General features: G+C 41.7%; 2 protein-coding genes across 21 annotated transcripts in view; one reads left to right on the top strand and one right to left on the bottom strand.

Annotated features, from left to right (window-relative positions):
• The window catches only part of LOC104656358 (nucleophosmin-like), a 560,652-nt gene that overhangs the window by 113,149 nt on the left and 423,292 nt on the right, over positions 1 to 24,211 (bottom strand). The window lies entirely within an intron of this gene.
• The window catches only part of NUMB (NUMB endocytic adaptor protein), a 195,533-nt gene that overhangs the window by 38,588 nt on the left and 132,734 nt on the right, over positions 1 to 24,211 (top strand). For 14 of the 17 annotated variants that reach the window (XM_030931551.1, XM_030931549.1, XM_010355917.2 and 11 more), the window contains one exon: positions 11,868 to 11,999. The exons of the other annotated variants lie outside the window; for them this stretch is intronic. The gene's annotated coding sequence lies outside the window, so the exon portion shown is untranslated. The remainder of the gene's footprint in view (positions 1 to 11,867; positions 12,000 to 24,211) is intronic. 17 annotated transcript variants of the gene reach the window in all.

Raw genomic sequence — 24,211 nt, 5'->3', positions numbered from 1 at the left:
AGGAGAATCGCTTGAGTCCGGGAGGTGGAGGTTGCAGTGAGCTGAGATTGCGCCATTGCACTCCAGCCTGGGTGACAGAGTGAGACCCCATCTCAAAAAAAAACAAAAACAAATTTACTTCCCTTTTTTTCTCTTATATTACTTTAGGCAGTATATTAATTTTCAAAAACTGAGAACAGATAGGTTACCTATTTACAGTTTATTTCGGATTTATGCACTGTTGTGCATTTCTTAGATATTCATATTAATTTTATGACTGCAACAGTTTGTCTTTTTTCCTAAAGATGGATTGTTTTACCCTATTTTGTTGCTCTTACAAAAATATTCTTGCTTGTGTCTTTAGGTTCACAAGTATTAATACAAAAGTTTCTCTACAATAATGAATTTTATTTTATTGTATTTTTTCTTGAGACAGGGTCTGGCTCTGTTGCTCGGGCTGGAGTGCAGCCATATTCATGGTGATTCTGTGTATAGGTGCAAGTGTCTATTTCCATAATAATATGGTGCGATCTCAGCTCACTGCAACCTCTACCTTCCAGATTCAAGCAGTTCTTGTGCCTCAGCCTCCCAAGTAGCCAGGATTACAGATGTGTGCCGTGACACCCGGCTTTTGTATATTTCGTAGAGACAAGGTTTTGCCATGTCAATCAAGCTAGTCTCAAACTTCTGGACTCAAGCAATCTACCTGCGTTGGCCTCCTAAAGTGCTGGGATTACAGGTGTGTGCCTGGCCTAACAATGAATTTTGAAAACATTCTTGGTGGTAATTTCCCCACCTACACACACCTATACACACATGCACACATAGACAGTTGAAAGGAAAATGTGAATCAATAGTCACCCTTATACATGTGATACACTCATCTTTTCCAATGCGTTTTTCTCTTAAGTGCTGATTGTGACAAATAAATGATTTCCCAGTTCATTTTCACAGTTGAAGATAGCTGTCTTGGTTTCCTCTGGAGAGTGAGCCCATTGACCTGGCTTTCCTTTGCTTATAGATTATGTCAGACGACAGCATGTCTTGCGGTGAGTGCCTGGCTAAGCAGGAACACTGCTCTCATACCTGGGAACATCTGGGTCTTGAGTGCAATAAGGTTTCAATTACGACTGGGCACCATGGCTTACACCTGTAATGCCAGCACTTTGGGAAGCCAAGGCAGGTGGATCACCTGAGGTCAGGAAGACCAGCCTGGCCAAGATGGCAAAACCCCATCTCTACTAAAAGTACAAAAATTAACTGGGCGTGGTGGCATGTGCCTGTAGTCCCAGCTACTTGGGAGGCTGAGGTTGGAGAATCATTCGAACCTGGCAGGCAGAGGTTGCAATAAGCCGAGATAGCACTACTGCACTCCAGGCTGGGTGACAGAGCAAGACTCTGTCTCAAAAAAAAAAAAAAAAAAAATATTTCAGCTAGGACTAAGTTTGGATTCATCCCTTAAGCACTCCCATTCCTTGATGGAGTGAATTCTGTACGTGTGCCCTAACTACATATTTTGGGTTATGCCAGAGTTATACCATTCTCTGAGGATGTTAAGGGGCAGAATGGGATTAGGTGGGACTTCCTATTCTTGGGTGGGACTTTCTGTTTACTTTGATGTCAGACTTAGCTCCCCCTTTTACTTGTTTTGACCATAAACTGCATATTCATTAAGGCTCAAATTTCGATAGTTTATTCTTCAGTTTTCTAGGGACTTTCTAATGTGAGTATTCAGTTATATCTCTTGAGGTTTTCATTCCTCTTCCTCCTTCTACTAGTTTGAAATTTTTGCCGAAGAGAAGATAATTTATGTAGGAATTTATTTGACTTTGTTTTTCTTTTTTTAATAAACCTGACATTATGAACATATTTAACTTTAATCTTATGTCATTGAAAATTTAGGCAAAGAAGCTCCAAGTTTTAACTTTGATTCAGGGTTTAATTATTAGATTATGGATATAAATTGTAACTTTCATAATTATGCTTTGAACTTCAAGGGCAAATCTTTGGTCCTATTCTTGATGACTTGTATAGGGGTACTGAATAATGAGAAAGCAAAGGAAGAGGAATCGCCATAGGGACTCAAGAATAATAAACACAGTGTTCATTCTAGTCTAGAAGTTGTGATATGGTTTGCTTTGCTTTGCTTTTTTTTTTTTTTTTTCCTGATTGTGGTAAAATATACATAAAAGTTACTTTTTTTTTGTTTTTGAGACAGAGTTTTGCTCTTGTTGTGCAGGCTGGAGTGCAATGGCACGATCTCGGCTCACCGCAACCTCCGCCTCCCGGGTTCAAACGATTCTCCTGCCTCAGTCTCCTGAATAACTGGGATTACAGGCATGTGCTACTATGCCTGGCTAATTTTGTTTTTTTAGTAGAGACGCAGTTTCTCCATGTTGGTCAGGCTGGTCTTGAACTCCCAACCTCAGGTGATCTGCCTGCCTCTACCTCCCAAAGTGCTGGGATTACAGGCGTGAGCCACCATGCCCGGCCAAAGTTACTGTTTTATCTGTTTTTAAATGTACAGTTCAGTGGCATTCAGTATATTTACATTATTGTACAACCATCACCACTGTACATCCCAGAACTTTTCTGTTTTACAAACTGAAACTCTGTGCCCATTAAACAACAATTTCCTATACCCCACTCCTCTCCACAAAATCTCCATTCTCCTTTTGTCTCTATGATTTTGACTACTATGGTTATCTCATATACATGGAATCATACAATATTTGTTTATTTTTTGTGTCTGACTTATTTCACTTAGCACAATTTTCAGGGTTCATCTTTGTGGCAGCAAGTGTCAGCATTTCATTATTTTTAAAGGCTGAATATTCTATTGTATGTATAGACTACCTTTTTTTTTTTTTTTTTTTTGAGACAGAGTCTTGCTCTGTCACCCAGGCTGGAGTGCAGTGGCATAATCTCAGCTCTCTGCAACTTACGCCTCGTGGTTTCAAGCGATTCTCCTGCCTCAGCCTCCTGAGTAGCTGGGATTACAGGCGCCCACCACCATGCCTGGCTAATTTTTGTATTTTTAGTAGAGACAGGGTTTCACCATGTTGGTCAGGCTGGTCTCGAACTCCTGACCTCGTGATCCACTTGCCTTGTCCTCCCAAAGTGCTGGGATTACAGGTGTGAGCCACCGCCCGCGGCCCAGACTACATTTTGTTTAGCCAGTCATCCATCAGTGGACACTTGTTTCCATCTTTTGGCTACTGTGAATAATGTTGCCTTGAATATTGGTGTACAAGTATCTGTTTGAGTCTCTGCTTTCAGTTCTTTTGGGTATATACCCAGAAGTGGAATTGCTAGAATATATGGTGATTCTATGTTTAATTTGAGTCACCACCATATGCTTTACTTTTTTTTTTTTAACATTATAGATGTACTTTTAATCAATATGTACTTTTTTTTTTTTTTTTTTTTGAGAGAGGGTCTCACTTTTATCACCCAGGCTGGATGGAGTGCAGTGGCTCGACCTTGGCTCACTGTGAAACGGGAGAGTTTCCTGACCCCCTTGTGGGACTTGTGATAGGGATGTGGCTCAGCTGCCTCCCGCTCAAACCCCTTATGGGAGGGGGAGCATGCAGACGGGCAGGTGCAGGAGCCAGGGAGAGTGCTTTTGGGTTCCAGCCCCATGGTAGCATCTAGGGGTGTGTTACAGTTAATGCTTTTTTAGCAGTTGCCATCTACAGATGGCTAAGTGTTAAACCAACTCAGTAGAGAGTCAGAGTGAAGCCTTTTACAGTCTGCCCTCTTGTTACCTTAGTCCTTGTCTGGCATTCAGGAAGGATAAGGTCACACACAGACTTGATGGTGGTGAATGCAGGGGTTTTACTGAGTGGTGGAAGTGGCTCTCAGCAGGATGAAGGGGAGCTGGAAAGGGGATGCAGTGGGAAGATGATCTTCACCTGGAATTCAGCCATCCCATCCATGACTGATCTCCTCTCCAACCATCCTCAGCCAAATTCCTCTCAATGTTCAGATGCTTCTTCTCTTCTCCTCTGCCATGCCATTCTGCTGCTCTTCTATTCTTCTGCTTTTGGAGCCTGGGGGTTGGGGTTTCTATGGGTACAGGATAAGGGGACGTGGTGGACCCAAAGGCAACATTTAGGCACAAAAACAGGAATGCTTGTTCCCATGTAGAACTGCGGGTTTCCAGGCTTGAGGGTGGGGCCTTTGCTGGAGAACCACCTTCTTCTACCCTGTATTTCCCTTCCTCCTTGTCCGTATCAACTACAACCTCTGCCTCCCAGGTTCAAGTGATTCTCATGCCTCAGCCCTGCAAGTAGCTGGGATTTACAGGCATGTGTCACCACACCTGGCTAATATATATATTTTTTTCTTTTTTTCTGAGACGGAGTCTCGCTCTGTCGCCCAGGCTAGAGTGCAGTGGTGCTATCTGGGCTTACTGCAAGCTCCGCCTCCCGGGTTCACGCCGTTCTCCTGCCTCAGCCTCCCGAGTAGCTGGGACTACAGGCGCCCGCCACCTTGCCCGGCTAGTTTTTTGTATTTTTTTTTTAGTAGAGACAGGGTTTCACCGTGTTAGCCAGGATGGTCTCGATCTCCTGACTGCGTGATGCGCCCGTTTCGGCCTCCCAAAGTGCTGGGATTACAGGCTTGAGCCACCGCGCCTGGCCTAATTTTTGTATTTTTAGTAGATATGGGGTTTTGCCACATTGGCCAAGCTGGTCTCATGCTCCTGGCCTCGTGTGATCCTCCCTTCTTGGCCTCCCAAAGTGACAGGATTGCAGTATGAGCCACTGCCCCCAGCCTATACATACATATTTGCACACTCATTTATTTTGGATAAATTTTCTAGAAGTGGAACTGTTGAGTCAAAGGATGGGCATAATTTTGAAATGTGATTATTTTCTAAGAGCTTTTATACTGATATGCCATTGTTGGATAAAGCCCTGAGAGTAGTGACTAGAGTGCCCCCCAACAACCTGTAAACTTATTCTAACTGGCGTAGTGATACTAGTAAAAAAAAAAAAAAAGTAAGAGTATGTCCTGTGGTTTTTCCAACTAACGTAGTTTTTTCCCTTAAGCATATTTTGTATGGAGAATGTGTCAAATTTTGTTGTTTTGCAGGTCTCAATAAAGCTTGTATGTTGTGCTTTAGTTGCTTTTCTCTGATCTCTTCCTCTAGTGGCAGATACCTGGAATGTAAACAATCTGGGTGTTCATTTATCTTCATGGAATTAACAAAAGACTTTTAATCTAAGAAGTGGCGTAAAATGTCACAGTGGGTATTTAACATTTATCTATAGGGAAAAATTTGGCAAACCACATCTTTGAACCAGCAGCTTTTAATTGAGTTCTATGAATTCACAGTGCCAGCGTTTCCAATTGCTTTTAGAAATCTAGATTTTTTTTTCTTTCTTTTGTGGTACTATTTTAGAAATAATCTGTTTTCATATTTCCTCTTTATTGTAAAACATAGCCTGCTCTAATTCTAAAGTATTGCGGCATTACTACTAACATCCATTTATCATGGCTTCTTGACTAGTATCGCTGGAATATTGGTTTTCTTGAAAATAGTTACAAGAGGCCGGACATGGTGGCTCACGCCTGTAATCCCAACACCTTAGGAGGCTTAGGTGGGCAGATCACTTGAGGCTGGGAGTTCGAGACCAGCCTGGCCAACATGGTGAAACCCCGTCTCTACTAAAAATAAAAAATTAGCTGAGCGTGGTGACGCGTGCCTGTAGTCCCAGCTGCTTGGAAGGCTGAGGCAGGAGAATTGCTTGAAGCCTGGAGGCAGAGGTTGCAGTGAGCCAAGACCATCTCAAAAAAAAAAAAAAAAGTTGCAAGATAGTAAGGAGAAATAGTTTATTGTGCTGGTATGGAGGCAGAAAGATGTGGAGTGTAATCATAGAAAAATGTGAAATGTTACTTTAGTTATTTTGACTATATCATTGTTCGTTTTGGTCAAATAACATGTAAGGTGTTTTCACTAGTAACAATGTTGTTTTTTTCATATCCGAAAAGGCTTTACAAGACCTATTGTTATTTCTCTGTTTTGTTGGTATTTAGCTCTCCTTTTAACACAGTTGTTAAAACTGAAAGCAGAACATGAGAAGTGCTACAGTCTGTTAAAGAATTAGGCCAATGACGAAATGAAGTGAAACACATTGTTGGCTAAAAATAGCATTTTGCAAATTACATCTGAAATTGTTTTGTTAGAGCATCTATTGGTAATGAAATTCAGCTGTTCTTATTCTGCGTTTTGTGTGTATTTTTAAAACATCATTATCAGCCGGGCGCGGTGGCTCACACCTGTAATCCCAGCACTTTGGTAGGCCGAGGCGGGTGGATCACGAGGTCAGGAGATCGAGACCATCCTGGCTAACACGGTGAAACCCCGTCTCTACTAAAAATACAAAACAGTTAGCTGGGCTTGGTGGTGGGCGCCTGTAGTTCCAGCTACTCAGGAGGCTGAGGCAGGAGAAAGGCGTGAACCTGGGAGGTGGAGCTTGCAGTGAGCCGAGATTGCGCCACTGCACTCCAGCCTGGGCGACAGAGAGAGACTCCGTCTCAAAAAAAAAAAAAAATCGTTATCTGGGGGCCAGGCACTATGGTTCATGCCTGTAATCCCAGCAAATTGGGAGGCCTAGAAGGGCAGATTGCTTTGAGCTCAGGAGTTCAAGAGTAGCTTGGGCATCATGGTGAAACCCCATCTCTATGAAAAATTAGCCGGGTGTTGGTGGCTTGCACCTGTAGTCCTAGCTACTCAGGTGGCCAAGGCTGGAGAATTGCTTGAGCCAGGAAGCGGAGGTTGCAGTGAGCCATGATCACACCCCTGCATTCCAGCCAGAGCGACAGAGTGAGACCCTGCTCAAAACAAACACCCCTGCAACATTATCTGAAAGTAGATGGCCATGCAAAATGAGTTTCTCTTGGTTTTTAACTAATTTTTCCTTTAAGACTATATAATATAAACCTTTCCTATATTCTCTGAAAACTTAAGGCTGTAATAACTTGGAATTAAGAGTAAATGAAGGCCGGGTGTGGTGGCTCACACCTGTAATACCAGCACTTTGGGAGGCTGAGATGGGCAATCACTTGAGGTCAGGAGTTCGAGACCAGCCTAGCCAACATGGTGAAACCCTGTCTTTACTAAAAATACAAAAAAATTAGCTGAGTGTAGTGGCGTGTGCCTGTAGTCCCAGCTACTCAGGAGGCTGAGGCATGAGAATCCCTTGAACCCGGGAGATGGAGGTTGCAGTGAGCTGAGATTGTGCCACTACACTCCAGTCTGGGTGACCGAGTGAGACTCTGTATCAAAAAAAAAAAAAAAAAAAGAAAACATTGAGATAATTAAATTTAAAACAGTAAAATTCAGGTGTGACTACTTAATATTAATGTTATACTGCATTGGTTTGTGGGCGTTTGAAGGCAGGAACTGTATCATATCTTTGTGTTTAGCATACACGATAAAATAATTGTTTTGTTTGTTTTTGTTTTGTTTTGTATGTTTTGACTCAAGAGTCTTGCTCTGTCATCCAGGCTGGAGTGTGGAGTGCAGTGGCACAGTCTGGGCAGTGGCACAATCTCAGCTCACTGCAACCTCTGCCTCCTGTATTCAAGCAATTCTTGTGCCACAGCCTCCCGAGTAGCTGGGACTACAGATGCGCACCACCAGGCCCAGCTAATTTTTGTATTTTTGGTAGAGACGAGATCTTACCGTGTTGGCCAGGTTGGTCTCGAACTCCTGACCTCAGGTGGTCGACCCATCTCGGCCTCCCAAAGTGCTGAGATTACAAGTGTGAGCCACCATGCCTGGCCTTATTTTTTAGAAAAAAAATCAAATCATTAGAAGCAAATGTTCCCAGTTGTGGTAAAATCTGATTTTTAAATACAAAATTATTTAATTAAAAAATAGGCACAGTGGCTCACGCCTGTAATCCCAGCACTTTGGGAGGCTGAGGCGAGTGGATCACGAGGGCAGGAGTTAAAGACCAGCCTGGCCAACATGTTGAAACCCTGTATCTACTAAAAATACAAAAATTAGCTGGGCGTGGTGTTGTGTGCCTCTAGTCCCAGCTACTCGGGAGGCTGAGGCAGGAGAATTGCTTTAACCCAGGGGAGGCAGAGGTTGCAGTGAGCCGAGATCACGCCACTGCACTCCAGCCTGGGTGACAGAGTGAGACTTTGTCTCAAAAAATGGTAATAATAAATAATAATGATAATAATAATACACTCTGGAGTCAGACAACCCATTTTATTTTACTACTCTTTTAAAAACCCCGTACCCACTATTTCGTATTTTTGTGATCTTGGAAGTTATTTGTGCCTTAGTATTCCTAGTTATAAAATGAGAGTATTTAATAGTTGCTTTTGACTGGGCACAGTGGCTCATGCCTGTAATGCCAAGGTGGGAAGACACTTGAGGCCTAGAGTTTGAAACCAGTGTGGGCAACGTGACAGACCCTGCTTATACAAAAAATAAGAAGAATTGACCAGACATGGTGGCACATGTCTGTAGTCCTAGCTACTTGAAAGGCTGAGAGGCAGAAGGATCACTTGAGCTTGGGAGGTTCAGGCTGCAGTGAGCGATGATCATCATGGCTCTCGGGGCAACAGAGCAAGACCCCCCCATCTCTCTCTCTTTTTTTTTTTCTCTTGTGTGACACAGTTTCGCTCTTGTTGCCCAGGCTGGAGTGCAATGGTGCGATCTCGGCTCACCGCAACCTCCACCTCCTGGGTTCAAGCAATTCTCCTGCCTCAGCCTCCCGAGTAGCTGGGATTACAGGCATGTGCCACCATGCCTGGTTAATTTTGTATTTTTAGTAGAGACAGGGTTTCTCTATGTTGGTCAGGCTGGTCTCGAACTCCCGACCTCAGGTGATCCACCTGATCAGCCTCCCAAAGTACTGGGATTACAAGCATGAGCTACGGTGCCCAGCCAGGACCCCTCATCTCTTAAAAAAAATAGTCAATTTCATGAGAGTTGTTCAGGATTAAATGGGATAATCCATAGGAGGTGCTTAGTAGAGCTTTTGGCAAATAATCAATCCCCATTAAATGTTAGCTGCCCAGCTGGGCGTGGTGGTGCATGCCTGTAAACAGCAGTTTGAGAGGCCAAGCGGGGAGGATTGCTTAAGCCCAGGAGTTTGAGACCAGCATGTGCGAGACTGTCTTTACAGAAAAATTTTTTAAAAATTAGCTGGGCATGGTGGCATGCACCTGTAGTCCTAGCTTCTTGGGAGGCTGAGGTGGGAGGATCATTGAGCCCAGGAGTTTGAGACTGCAGTGAGGCATGATTGTGCCTCATTTGAGTTTGAGTTTGAGACTGCAGTGAGGCGTGATTGTGCAGTGAGTCACCATTGCACTATAGCCTGGGCAACACATCAAGACCCTGTCTCTGAAAAAAAAAAAAAAAGTTAACTGCTTCTTGTCTTCTTATTCAGAAACAGCACTATTGCCTTGTCTGGTGAATTTATTTTGCTTTTAAAATATGCATGTGTATTCAGATTGCAATATGATAGATGTGGGCACAAAATACACATTTAAAATTAGTTTTGGGGCCGGGCCGGGTGCAGTGGCTCATGCCTGTAATCCCAGTACTTTGTTTTTTTTTTTTTTTTTTTTTTTTTTTTGAGACGGAGTCTGGCTCTGTCTCCCAGGCTGGAGTGCAGTGGCCGGATCTCAGCTCACTGCAAGCTCCGCCTCCCGGGTTTACGCCATTCTCCTGGCTCAGCCTCCGGAGTAGCTGGGACTACAGGCGCCCGCCACCTCGCCCGGCTAGTTTTTTGTATTTTTAGTAGAGACGGGGTTTCACCGTGTTAGCCAGGATGGTCTCGATCTCCTGACCTCGTGATCCGCCCGTCTCAGCCTCCCAAAGTGCTGGGATTACAGGCTTGAGCCACCGCGCCCGGCTAATCCCAGTACTTTGGGAGGCCGAGGTGGGCAGATCATCTAAGGTAGGGAGTTCAAGACCAGCCTGACCAACATGGAGAAACCCCGTCTCTACTAAAAATACAAAAAAATTAGCTGGGCATGGTGGCACATGCCTGTAATCCCAGCTACTCGGGAGGCTGAGGCAGGAGAATTGCTTGAACCCAGGAGGCGGAGGTTGTAGTGAGCCAAGATCGTGCCATTGCACTCCAGCCTGGGCAACAAGAGTGAAATTCCGTCTCAAAATAAATAAATAAATAAATAAAATTGGTTTTGGATAAAAATTCTAAGAATTTTTACTTTTAGCTACTGTAACTTTAATTTCTGTAAAAATAGATTAGTCATTTACCAATTTATTCAATCCGTTTTTCTAATAAACTGTTTACTGATACCTGCTATTTATTAGGCATTGTACTAGATGCTAGGAATATAAAGTGGTGCAAACTTGGTTATAACCTTCAGCTGCTTAGAAGCTAGTGAAGAAAAGCACCACTGAGTTTTACAGTGTTTTAAACAAATACATATTTACAGTTTTGTAAATAACTCTTTTTGCACCGTGTCATTATTAAATGATTTTTTTTTTTTGTCTCCTGGAAGGCGTGTGAGCTGAACATTTTCACCTTTTGTAATGGCCTCTTATAGCATCTTATCTGTGTACCACAACTCTGTGGTATCTGTAATCATTATTGTTTTGCAAATAAACTGAGGTTTAAAGAGGTTATAATTAACTCATCCTACAACTACGAAACTCACTTTAAAAGCTTATTAAGTTGTAAAATTCATTCATTCAGCCTGGGCAACATAGTGAGACCTCATCTGTACCTACCCCCACCCCCATCCTCTACCTTCCCCCAAAAATTAGCCGGTCATGGTGGCACATGCCTGTAGTCCCAGCTACTCAGGAGGGAGAGGTGAGAGGATCTCTTGAGCCTGGCAGGTTGAGGCTGCAGTGAGCCGAGATCACGCCAGTGCACTTCAGGCTGGCAGACAGAGCGAGACCCAGTCTCCAAAATACAAAACAAAATCCATTCTATCATTCTTCCTCCCATGTATTATAAGATTCATGACCTATATTAGAAGACTTAACCCATTTATATTATATTTGAGATATATGTATCTATTTCCCTATTAAAATTGGGAGCTTTTCAGAGGAGGAGCTAATCTTAGGTTTTGGGTAGCCCAGCAACAAGTAGACTACCTGTTACATATTGGATACCTAATAAATATTAGTTGAATAGTGAGTGTGTAGGATGTCAGAAGTATAAGGAATTTTAGAGTTCACGTAAATCATACAGACACTAGAATGTCTAAAAAGAATTTATAGATTGCTTACACAGAATTACAGCTCTTTATTTTGACTATAGAGAACTTTAACAACTGCTACTATCTACTGCTACTTTCACATAATCTCATAAAAGAAGCCATTTTAACACCAAAAATGTAGGAAGGACAGTCTCATAGTAAGCATAATTGGTAACTTTATAGTTTTTAGTCACGGCTAGCATCTGTTCAAGAGTTAGATTTGAACAACCACTGTTTAATTCAACCCTCCCCTTTTAGAGATGATAAAATCGAGCCCATAGAGACGTATCAAATTTCTTACAGCAAGGGAGAATGATCACTGAGTTTGTAACCCAGGTCTTCTGACTCCTAGCTCAAAATTTTGATCTGGTTCCCTCAGTCTTCATCACATGATCAGACTTATGCATAGAGAATTTGTTACTTAACTGAGATCATATAGCTCTTAAGAATGTAAGGCTGGAACTTGAACGCATATTATGCACCTCAGTTTTTAAAATTGTTATTATTTTTGCCCTGTTTCAAGAATTGCACAGGCCAACTCTATTTTTAGTGAAACCTGTGCATTCACTTCCATGCATCCTAACCAACTCCATCAGTCCTTACTCAACTATAGAAGTGAAATTTTAAGTGATTGAAAGGAGGTATGTATATTTAAGATTTTCTTTCCTTGAAAATTTCAGATTTGAGGCTTAAGCAACTTCTTCTGGGGAAAAGTACCAGTGCAGCTGCTGTTACAACTCAAGGTCTTGATCTATATCCATAGGTTGGAATATTGGTGGGCCAGCAATCCTCAGACACCTCACTTAGGACAGGTAAGTGAAAGAGATATTTAAGGATAAGCAAAGTGGATTGAAGGCTAACAGTCTTTCTTCCTGTTTGTAGTTAGATGCAAACATTTTATTGCCTTTACAAATATAACCCTTTGTCCTGATAAAACCATTTGGAGTCTTAGGTGGGTAGGGCAAAACATTTTCTTAATTGTAAGATGTGTGTCAAAATGTTTTATAATGGTAAAACTTAGAATAATTAAAATTGTTTTTCTTTTTGTCTGTTTTCTGGATTGTATTTATGAGCTTGTGTTGCAGTTATCTATTGGTGTGTAACAAAGTACCTCAAACTTAGTGGCTTAAAACAACAGTCATTTATTTTGTTCATGTATTTGCAATTTGAGCAAGGCTTGATTGGTAGGGATACTTGTCTCTGTTAACATATAGCATGAGGTGAGATGGCTAGAAGGGTTGGAGTGGCTCAGTGGCTGGGAACCGGAATCATTTGAAGGCAGGCTTGCTCACTCACATATCTGGTGGTTAATGCTGGCTGTTGGCTGGGACCTCAGCCTGGGCTGTTGGCAAGAACACCTTCATGTGACCTCTCCTTGTGGCTGCTTGGCTTCTTCACAGCATAGTACCTGGATTCCAAGAGAGAGAGAGCATCCCAAGAGAGGAAGGCAAAGGTGCATGGCATATTTGACTTGGTTTTGGAAGTCACATAGTGTTACTTTGCTCTGTCCTACCAGTTGATGTAGTTGTAAAGGTCCTCCCAGGTTTCAAGGAAGCTGTGGACATAGACCCTACCACTTGAAAGGATCAACATCACATTGTAAGAAGAGCATATGGGATGGAATCTAATGTTGTAGGCATCTTTGGAAAATATTTGCCACAATTTGTATTACTTTTAAGATAATATAGATAACATGAAATATATTAAAAAGAGGAATATTTGCAGGATATTATAGTGTATGAGTTCAATAAGAATTTGATGTGTTCTTGTGTAGTAGACTATGATATTGAAAATAAGATATCTAAACAGAAAAAAAGTGAAATAGATTTGGAATTTTCTTTCTTTCCTTTCTTTTCTTCCTTTTCTTCTTTTTCTTCCTTTTTTTTCTTTTACTTTCTTTCTTTTTCCTCCTTCCTTCCTTCCTTCCTTCCTTCCTTCCTTCCTTCCTTCCTTCCTTCCTTTCCTCCTTCCTTTCCTTCCTTTCCTTTCCTTCCTTTCTCTTCCTCCCTTCCTTCCTCCCTCCCTCCCTCCCTCCCTCTTCTTTCGTTTTGCTCTTGTTGCCCAGGCTGGAATGCAATGGCATAATCTCGGCTCACTGCAACCTCTGCCTCCTGGGTTGAAGTGATTCTCCTGCTTCAGCCTCCCAAGTAGCTGGGATTGTAGGCATGTGCCACCACGCCCGGCTAATTTTGTATTTTTAGTAGAGACGGGGTTTCACCATGCTGATCAGGCTGGTCTTGAACTCCTGACCTCAGGTGATCCACCCTCCTCGGCCTCCCAGAGTGCTGTGATTACAGGCATGAGCCACTGCATCTGGCCTGGAATTTTCTTTTGTGTCAACAAAACAGTATACTGCTACAATCAGAAGTAGAGACAAAAGTTTGTAAACAAGATGGAAAATAAGATTTGTAGTTTGGAGTTGTGTTGTTGTTGTTGTTTTAAGAACATGTTAGTTCAAAGCCTACTTGGATTTTTTTTTTTTCTTGTTTGTTTGAATAATTTGAGAATTATTTGGAAAATTGATTTCCAATATAAATTTGAGGACCGAATGCCAATATAATCATTATATACCTCCACATTTGTTTTGTCTGTCTCTCTTTCTTTAAGGGAAGTCTTTTTCAGGATTGTACAGGATTGTGTACAATTTTTTCAGGATTGTGCTAAATTTCTGGTAAATATCTTTTTTTTTTTTTTTTGAGATAGAGTCTCGCTCTGTCGCCCAGGCTGGAGTGCAGTGACTGGGTCTCAGCTCACTGTCTGGTAAATATCTTAATTTTTTCTTCTTTTTTTTGAGACGGAGTCTTGCGCTGTCACCCAGGCTGGAGTGCAGTGGCATGGTCTCGGCTCACTGCAAGCTCCGCCTCCCAGGTTCACATCATTCACCTACCTCAGCCTCCCAAGTCGCTGGGACTACAGGCACGTGCCACCTTGCCCAGCTAATTTTTTGTATTTTTAGTAGAGATGGGGTTTCACCATGTTGGTCAGGATGGTCTTGATCTCCTGACCTCGTGATCCACACGCCTCGGCCTCCCAAAGTGCTGGGATTACAGGCGTGAGCCCTCACGCCTGGCCAAGTTTTTTTTCAGTGGGATGAGAAAACTGCAAAGTTATGGAGTATTTGGTTGCCTTATTGACTGCTACCAGTTACATAAACTGCCTGTGGCAGGTTTGAATATAACTAATACTCAAATTCTGGATGTGATGGAAAATATTTTTAGAGAATTCTGTAAACATTACATGTGATTGTGGTCTGTTCACTATAGGAATGGACAATATGCTTTAGGAAGCAGAAGACCCAGAAGATTTTCTTGCTATCTAGATACTTTCTCATTCCAAAGTGATTTACATCATAATGAGTTTAACAGAGTTGGCTCAGCACTATTTCCCTAGTATTTGCAGGTAAAATTCTATAATGGAAAAAAACTGAACCACCTAGTGTGTCAATAGAGGCAATATCAGAAGTTTATTAATTCTCAACTGTTAATGATCAGAATTGACTGATTTTTGTGAAACAATATATTTTAGTTCAAAAGGTACAGTAATTGAGAAAGCTGTTTTTGTTTTGTTTTGTTTGAGATAGGGTCTTCCTTTTTTGCCCAGGGAGGAGTGCAGTTAGCACTGTAGCCTCTGCCTCCCAGGCTCAAGTGATCCTCTTATCTCAGTCTCCAGAGTAACGGGGACTACAGATGCACGCTTCCATGCCTGGCCAGAGATGGGGTTTTGCTGTATTGCCCAGGCTTGTCTTGAACTCATGGGCTCAAGCCATCTGCTCACCTTGGCCTCCCAAAGGGCTGGGATGACAGGAGTGAGGTTTTTTTTGCATTTAAAAACAAGATGAGGCCTGGCATAGTGGCTCACTCCTGTCATCCCAGCACCTTGGGAGGCCCAGGTGAGTAGATTACTTGAGGCAGGGAGTTGGAGGCCAGCCTGGCCAAAATAGGGAAACCCCGTCTCTACTAAAAATACAAAAAATTAGCTGGGTGTGGTGGTGCACGCCTGTAACCCCAGCTACTCTGGAGGCTAAAGTGGGAGAATCCCTTGAGCCCAGGAGGTGGAGGTTACAGTGAACTGAGATCTGTGCCACTGCACTCCAGCCTGGGTGACAGAGAGAGACTCTGTCTCTTAAAAAACCCAAAAAAAATAAAACCAAGATAAGGTATTTTACAATAGACAGATTAGGAATAATGATTATAGGTAATGTAAAATACTGTATCTTAAATAACAAATATATGCATATATGTGCAAGCGTACAGAAAGCCTTTAAGCATTTAACTTGACTTTTTGTTTTAAACATTTGTTTTTAGCTCACTTTTGCTTTTAAGAAGTCAGAGTAGGTTAATTGCTGATATCTGATACAGATCTATTGAATACATTATCTTCTGTAGGCCTGTGTCTAAGGGGATGAAAATCTCTCAAATAGTGAAATACTGTTCTCTGAAACAAATAACAACAAAAGTTCCTAAACACTCTAAAGAAATTACAAATATGGTAGTGTTTATTTTGGTACTTTATGTAATCCTTGGAAGGAAGTAAATGATAAAGTTCTTGGGTAAAGATACATGACTATGTAAAGTTAATTTTATTTTTATGTATTTATTTTTTTAGCGACAGGTCTTACTATGTATTGCCAAGGCTGGAGTGCTGTGGCTATTCATAGGCGCGATCATAGCGTACTTGTATCTTTGCATACCTGGGACTATAGGTGTGCACCATTGTGCAGGGCCTGTACAAATTATTTTAAAATGCAAAAAGGACTTTTAGTAATTCTGGAAGAAGTAAGTTATATTGCTTAGAGATTAGTGTTCTCCTACTTACCATTTTTTAAAATGAGATTCCTGGTTCTAAAATTACAATGATTCTTATTTGAAAAACAGCATTCAGTTCATGTTTTTACAGGATTTTGTTAATACAGAAGTTACATGACTTTTCTATTACTCCTAACCCTCCTGTACCCTCTAGTCCTAATTATTAAAAGGTATAGTACCTTCTGTGAATGAAGTGTTTAACAAAAGTGTTTAACATTTGGAGTAGGGAAGTAATTAGCATATCATAAAAATTTACCATTTTAACCATCTTTAAATGTTAAGTGCATTCACATTGCTCTGCAGCCAATATTCAGAACTCCTTTGATCTTGCAAAACTGAAGCTCTATACCCATTATTATTATTATTTATTTATTTTATTTACTTATGTATTTTTTTGAGACAGAGTCTTGCTCTGTCTCCTAGGCTGGAGGGCAGTGGTGTGATCTTGGCTCAGTGCATCTTCCACCTGCCAGGTTCAAGTGATTCTCATGTCTCAGCTTCCCAAATAGCTGAGATTACAGACATGTGCCACCACACTTGGCTAATTTTTGTATTTTTAGTAGAGATGGGGTTTCACCATGTTGACCAGGCTGGACTTGAACTCCTGACCTTCAGTGATCTGCCTGCCTCATCCTCCCAAAGTGCTGGGATTACAGGTGTGACCCCCACCTTGAGTAGCTGGGATTACAGGTGTGCACCACCATGCCTGGTTAATTTTGTATTTTTAGTAGAGATGGGATTTTGCTATGTAGGCTAGGCTGGTCTGGAACTCCTGACCTCATGTGATCTGCCTGCCTCGGCCTCCCAAAGTTCTGGGATTACAGGCATGAGCCACTGTGCCTGGCCAGTTTTCTTTATGTTCTGTGGAGAATATTGGTATTTTTATTTTAGTCTTCTGTGGGTTGTGGTTCCATATAAATTCAGTTTTCTGAGCTTTGGCAGTGTTATTCAGAACTGTCCCACAAGTGTTCCACCTAGTGGTCAGTCTGGGATCTGGGTGTAGGTCTACTCATTATCTCAGTTATCAAAGTTTTTATTATGCCAGTTGGTATCAGATGCATAACTACACAGGTTGAAGATGAGCCCAGCAGTTCATAAACAACATTATGGGGTCACTTTCCTACAGACAGAAAGAGAAGGAAAAAAACCCCAAAACAATGGAGTTGTCCTGCCCACTTGGAGGCAAGGCTCCACTGGATGGAGAGAAAGGTTCCCTTCCTTCAAAAGTTCTGTTCCTGGAGGTGGCTTTCCATTCCCAGATTCTTCTGCTGTTGCTGCTGCCCCCACCATGGATGACCTGGGGACTGACACATGAGAGTATGGAGTTTTCCCAAGCTGCTGAGCACAGTGGCTCACACCTGTAATGCTAGCACTCTGGGGGGACGAGGCGGGAGGATAACTTGAGCCCAGGAGTTTGAGGTTGTGGGAGCTGTGATTGTGCTACTGCATTCTAGCCTGGGCAACAGAGTGAGACCCTGTCAAAAAAAAAAGAGAAAAAAATACCCAAAGGATTTCCCTCATCTTCTCTGAGCTGTAGGAGTTCCCTTTACTGGCCTTGAGGCAGAGCTAGAGGGTTCTGTTTCTCTCTCCGCCTGCACCATTGTGCTTAGTTCTGGGTTTTAGGTTGTGTTGAGTTCAGGTTGGAGGATACTAGAGGGAAAAAAAAAGATAAACTCATAGCTGGTTTGGGGGTAGTTGGAATTCTGGTGATTTCCCTGGATCCACCTGTGATATTTACAGCATCTTCAAATAGCTGTTCATGCATTCTGTCCCAGTGTTATAGTTAACTGGAAGATAAAGGGAGATGTATTTACTTCATCTTACCAAGCAAGAAATCTTCCCAACATTTTTAACTTTTTGCTTTGAAATAATTTTCTCACGTCTGTAATCCCAGCACTTTGGGAGGCGGAGGCGGGCACGTCACTAGGTCAGGAGTTCCAGACCAGCCTGGCCAACATGGTGAAACCCTGTCTCTACTAAAAATATAAAAATCAGCTGGGCGCGGTGGTGCATGCCTGTAATTCCAGCTACTCGGGAGGCTGAGGCAGAAGAATTGCTTGAACCCAGGAGGCGGAGGTTGCAGTGAGCTAAGATCACACCATTGCACTCCAGCCTGGGTGACAGAGCAAGACTCTGTCTCCAGGAAAAAAAAAAAAAAGAAAAGAAAAGAAATAATTTTAGATTCACAGAAAGGTATACAAATAGGAGAATGAAGTCCTCTGTGTCCTTTACCCAGTTACATAGCTACATAGCTGTAGTACAATACCAAAACCAGGAAATTAACATTAACACCAACTTTTTATTATGGAATATTTCAAATGTGCAGAATGTTGTAAGACGTATGTTGAACATCTGTATATCCCCCACTGATATTTCAATATTTTTTCATATTTTCCCATACTTTATATGTGTATTCTAATATGTATGTATCCTCTTTTATATAAACCACTTGAAAGTAAGTTGCAGACATCATGATAATTTACCTCTAAATACTTGAGCATGCATCTTCTAAGAAAAAGGATATTATACTTCAGTAAACATTTATTATTAAATGCAAACTATTTTTTTCCTATAACCCCAAGACCTGATCATACGTAAGAAAATTAACTATGAATTTTTTTGGACAAGAGTCTTAACTTTTGTTTTGAAGCATGTTATCTCTTTTTTTTTTTTTTTTTTAAACCTTTTTTTGTTTTTTGAGACATAGCCTTGCTTTGTCGCCCAGACTGGAGTTCAGTGGCACAATCTCAGCTCATTGCAACCTCTGCTTCCCAGGCTCAAGCGATTCTTGTGTCTCAGCTTCCCAAGTAGGTGGGATGACAGACGTGCGCCACAATGCCTGGCTCATCTTTTTTTTTTTCGGACGGAGTCTTGCTCTGTCGCCCAGGCGATCTTGACTCACTGCAACCTCCGCCTCTGGGGTTCAAGTGATTCTTCTGCCTCCGTCTCCTGAGTAGCTGGGACTACACGGCCGTGCCACCGTACCTGGCTAAGTTTTGTATTTTTAGTAGAGACAGGGTTTCACCATATTGGCCAGGCTGATTTCAAACTCCTGACCTCATGATCTGCCTACCTTGGCCTCCCAAAGTCCTGGGATTACAGGCGTGATCCACCACACCCGGCCTCTTTTTTTCTGTATTTTTAATAGAGACAGGGTTTCGCCATGTTGGCCAGGTTGGTCTCAAACTCCTGGCCTCAAGTGATTTGCCTGCCTCGGCCTCCCAAAGTGCTGGGGTTACAGGCGTGAGCTGCCATGCCCCACCAATCTCTTGAAGGCTTATATTATTATTCAAGGATGTGTTCCTTCTGATGATATACTCTTGGTGATTATTTTGAGAGTCTGAGCTCTTACCATGTGCGTAATTCAGAGCCCAGGGAGCTCCCTGATTCTGTATTCTTGTCTCTCATTCTTTCCTCAGCTCAATCTTCTCACAGCTCCCACTCAGAATAGTCCTCATCAGGCGATTGTAACTTTGTCAGACTAATTTAGGACTAGTACGTGACTTCGTTTTTAATTATTGGCCAGGAAGTTACTTACAGTTAAAATTGTGGTAGAGTTTCTGATATGGTGATATATAAGAGGTGAATCAAGCTGTAAGTAATTGAAAACCTGACTATAAAGCTTACATAAATCTGAAGTCGGCAGTTGCTCATGTTGCTTTAATGGTTCAGCATTGCTGGGGCCTATGAATTTGTGATTTGCTTGGCCTTTCATGGTCTTAAGACAGCTACTGCAGCTCCAGCCTTCCACCTACATTCAAGGAAGAAGGAAAAAGACTATGCCAAGGAAAAGCTTTCTTATTAGTGATTCCAGCAAGTCACTTCTAATGTTCCAAGGGCCAAAATTGGGTCATATGGTCACCTCTAGCTGTTTTCGTCTTTTGGCCTCTGTAATGAGAGGCAAGGAGGGAGTAGGGATTTGGGAATGACTTTTTGAGTAACCAGTTAACATCTATCACAGTTATATGATTATATTTATTTTATATCAAAATTGTGTTCATTTGACTTCAGTGTGATGTTCAGCACATAGGTGCTTTGTTATTACATAGTAATATTTAACTGGATAGTGTGGAGAACAAAAGGACTAAAAATAGTAAAGATAGTTTTAAATTTAGTTGTGAAAGTGAGCTTTTGATAATGTAAAGTGAAACTTGGCTTGAATCTTGAGACACTGGGCAAGTTACTGAATTTATAAGCCTCTATTTCCTCATCTGTAAAATGGAATTAATAATATCTGACTTTTAGGGCAGTCTTGAAGTATGAAGGAGATAATTTATGTAAAGTACCTAATACAGTGCCTAATACATTGGAGGTGCTACAATGGAAGATATTATTATAATTGTTTGGTATATGGACATTGGGGTAGAATGAAAGAGCACAGACTTTATAGTAGAAGATTATATTTGATTCCTAGTTACACTACATAGTTGTTGTGTGTTCTTAGGCAAATCAGTTAATCTCTCTGAGATAGTAATGTAGTGTGTAATCTCTGAGGATTGTTAGAAAGATTAGATATTATACGTACAGTGAAATAATTTATGGGCTCTCAGTAAAAGGCATCTGCTCCTGCTATTTTTAGTTATTATTTTTGTGTTTTAGGATCCATATAGCAGATAGGGACTCAATCATTTAATTTATTCTAGAAATTTATTTGTGATCAAGGAGATATTGTTGATTAGTAGTATTTTTCTTCATCTGTTGAAGAAAAATAGCTGCAGAAACTGGATTTGAATTATGAGGTCTATTTCCACCATGATTAAAAAGTTTTCGGCTGGGTACAGTGGCTCACACCTGTAATCCTAGCACGTTGGGAGGCTGAGGCAGAGGAATCACTTGAGCTCAGGAGTTTGATTCCAGCCTGGGCAAACATAGTGAGACCTTGTCATTACAAAAAATCCTAAAAATTTAGCTGGACATGGTGGTGTGTGCACGTGGTCCTAGCTACTCATGAAGGCTGAGGCAGGAAGATTACTTGAGCCCAGCAGTTTGAGGCTGCAGTGAGCTCTGATTGCACCCTACTGCTCTCCAGCCTGGGTGACAGAGTGAGACCCTGTCTCAAAAACAAATTTAGGCCCAACACAGTGGCTCACGCCTGTAATCCCCGCACTTTGGGAGGCCGAGGTGGGTGGATCACAAGGTCAGGAGATCGAGACCATCCTGGCTAGAATGGTGAAACCCCGTCTCTACTAAAAATACAAAAAATTAGCCGGGCGTGGTGGCAGGCACCTGTGGTCCCAGCTGCTCGGGAGGCTGAGACAGGAGAATGGCGTGAACCCGGGAGCCAGAGCTTGCAGTGAGCCGAGATCGCACTACTGCACTCCAGCCTGGGCGACAGAGCAAGACTCTGTCTCAAAAAAAAAAATCTAGTCTTGCATATTTTGTTAGTGGTTTCCATTGTACATATGGATGTGCTCTGGTGCCTTTGACGTGAACCTTCCAGATCTGTACTTCTTTGTTTTGTTTGTTTATAGCCAGTTAGTTGTTATTGTTCTTGAGTACCATCCCGTTTTTTTTTTTTTTTTTTTTTCTGGTTGGTTTTTATAAGACTTAATTTTTTTAGAACAGTTTCAAGTTTATAGCAAAATTGAGCAAAAAAATACAGAGAGTTTCCATATACCTGTTGCCCCCACAAACCCACAGCCTTTCTTACTGTCAACATTCCTTACCAGAATAGTACACAGGAGATATAAGAAAAATCAAACGAATACAAACTCAATATAACACAGCATCTCTGGTTACCAAAATGTATGGGGATTTCTATCTAACAGCAACCACTCAATTCTTTGGCAGACACCAGCTGGGTATCCTACATTTTAACTCAATTCTGACATTATTTACTTGGAGATAGAATCAGATCCCACAGGTTGAGGGCTCAGTCCCCTACTTCAATTGCCAGCTCCAGGTTGTGTCCTGTGCTTCTGGCTGATTAGCCATAAATCGGGGTTACCACAGCTCCCTGTTTTGGTTCAATTAATTTGCTAGAGTGGCTCACGGAACTCAGGGAAACACTTCGTTTGCATTTATAGGGTTATTATAAAGGATATTACAAAGGAGACAGATGGAAGAGATGCATAGGGCAAGGTATAAAGCGGCATGGATCTTCCATGCCTTCTTCAGGTGTGCCACCCTCCAGGAACCTCCATGTGTTCATCTGTCCAGAAGCTCTCCAAACGCTGTCCTTTCAGGTTTTTATGGAAGCTTCATTACATAGGCATGATTGATTAAGTCGTTGGCCATTTGTAATCAGCTTATCCTTCAGGTCCTCTTCCCTCTCTGGAGGTTGGGGGCTGGGGCTGGAAATCCCAACCCTCTTATGCCTTGGTCTTTCAGGTGACCAGCCTTTATCCTTGAAGCTATCTAGAGATCTCATTAGTATGTAAAAGATACTCATCACTCCAGAGGTGCCAATAGTTTTATGAGGTATATGTCAAGAAAGGGGAAGAAGACCAATTATATGTTTCATAATTTGTTATAATCGATAAACCCACATTGATACATTATTTTCACCCAAAGTCCTTAGATTATATTAGAATTTATTCTTGGTGTTGTACTTTCAGTGGATTTTGGCAAATGTAATGACGTGCATCCACCATTGTAGTGTCATGCAAAATAGTTTTACTACCCTAAAGATTCTGTGTGCTCTGGCTGTCCATCCCTTCCTCTCACCTAACCTTTGGTAACCACTGATCCTTTTCCTGTCTCCATAGTTTTGCCTTTTCCAGAATGTCATATAGTTGGAATCATATAGTATATGTAGCCTTTTCAGATTGGCTTCTTTCGCTTAGTAGTGTGCATTTAAAGTTCTTTCATGTCTTCTCTTCATGACTTGATAGCTCACTTGCTTGCTTATTCATTTATATATTTTCACTTTTGTTTTTTTATTTTTGTTTTTTGAGACAGAGTCTCACTCCGTTGCCCATGATCTCAGCTCACTGCAACCTCCATCTGCTGGGTTCAAACGATTCTCCTGCCTCAGCCTCCCGAGTAACTGGGATTACAGACGCCACCACATCCAGCTAATTTTTGCATTTTTTGTAGAGATGAGGTTTCTCCATGTTGGCTAGGCTGGTCTCAAACTTCTGGCCTTAAGTGATCCACTGGCCTTGTCCTCCCAAAGTGTTGGGATTACAGGTGTGAGCCACCGCGCCTGACCTGTTTATTTAGTTTTTAGAGACAGGCTCTTGCTGTGTTGCGCATGCTGGAGTGCAGTGGTGTAGTTATAGTTCACTGCAAGCTCAAACTCCTGGCCTCAAGCAGTCCTCCTGGTTTAGCCTCCGGAGTTGTTGGAATTACAGATGTGAGCCACTGCATATGGCTAAGCCTTTTTTTTTCTGGCATATTTTCTTTTCTTTCTTTTTTTTTTTTTTTTAGACGTAGTTTCGCTCTTGTTGCCCAGGTTGGAGTGCAATGGTGCAATCTCGGCTCACCACAGCCTCTGTGTCCTGGGTTCAAGTGATTCTCCTGCCTCGGCCCCCCAAGTAGGAGGGATTACAGGCATGCGCCACCACACCCGGCTAATTTTGTATTTTTAGTAGAGACAGGGTTTCTCCATGTTGGTCAGGCTGGTTTCTACCTCCAGACTTCAGGTGATCCACCCGCCTCAGCCTCCCAAAGTGCTGGGATTATAGGCATGAGCCACCGTGCTGGCTCTGGCATATTTTAAATCCACAGTTGGTTGAACCCGTGGATATGGAGGGCCAACTGTATTTAATATGCTTAATGTAAGTATGTGCTTATTTTTGAAATATTTTCCTATTGTTTTATGTGTATGTGTTTTTAAGCTGTATAATGTTATTATGCTCTGAATCTTATTTATTCTTTTTTGATCAAAAGGAATTACGCAAGCACATACTATATTTGTAAATCTAGTTGACAAAAACTGACTGTTGTATAATGTTCCATTGTATATGTATTTCCACATTTTACTAGTATATTTCTCTAATAATTGATACCTAGGTGTGTTGAAAACTAACACAAATAGTGCTGCTGTGTACATCCTTATGCATATATCCTATTGATGTGTGCAAAGGTTACTCTAGTATATACCGAGAAAAGGAATTGCTGACTTGTGGCCCATACACATACTTAATTTCACTAAATTTTGCCAAGTTGTTTTTTAGAATGGCTACCCAGTTTATACTCCCACCAGTAGTGAATTAGGATTCCTGTTTCTTTAAATACTCACCAATATTTGGTCTTATCCATCTGTTTAGCCTTGT

Source organism: Rhinopithecus roxellana, chromosome 5, assembly GCF_007565055.1.
Source record: "Rhinopithecus roxellana isolate Shanxi Qingling chromosome 5, ASM756505v1, whole genome shotgun sequence".
Lineage (NCBI taxonomy): Eukaryota > Metazoa > Chordata > Mammalia > Primates > Cercopithecidae > Rhinopithecus > Rhinopithecus roxellana.
Note: the sequence above shows the minus strand (reverse complement) of the source record. Positions and strands in the feature narration are given on the sequence as shown.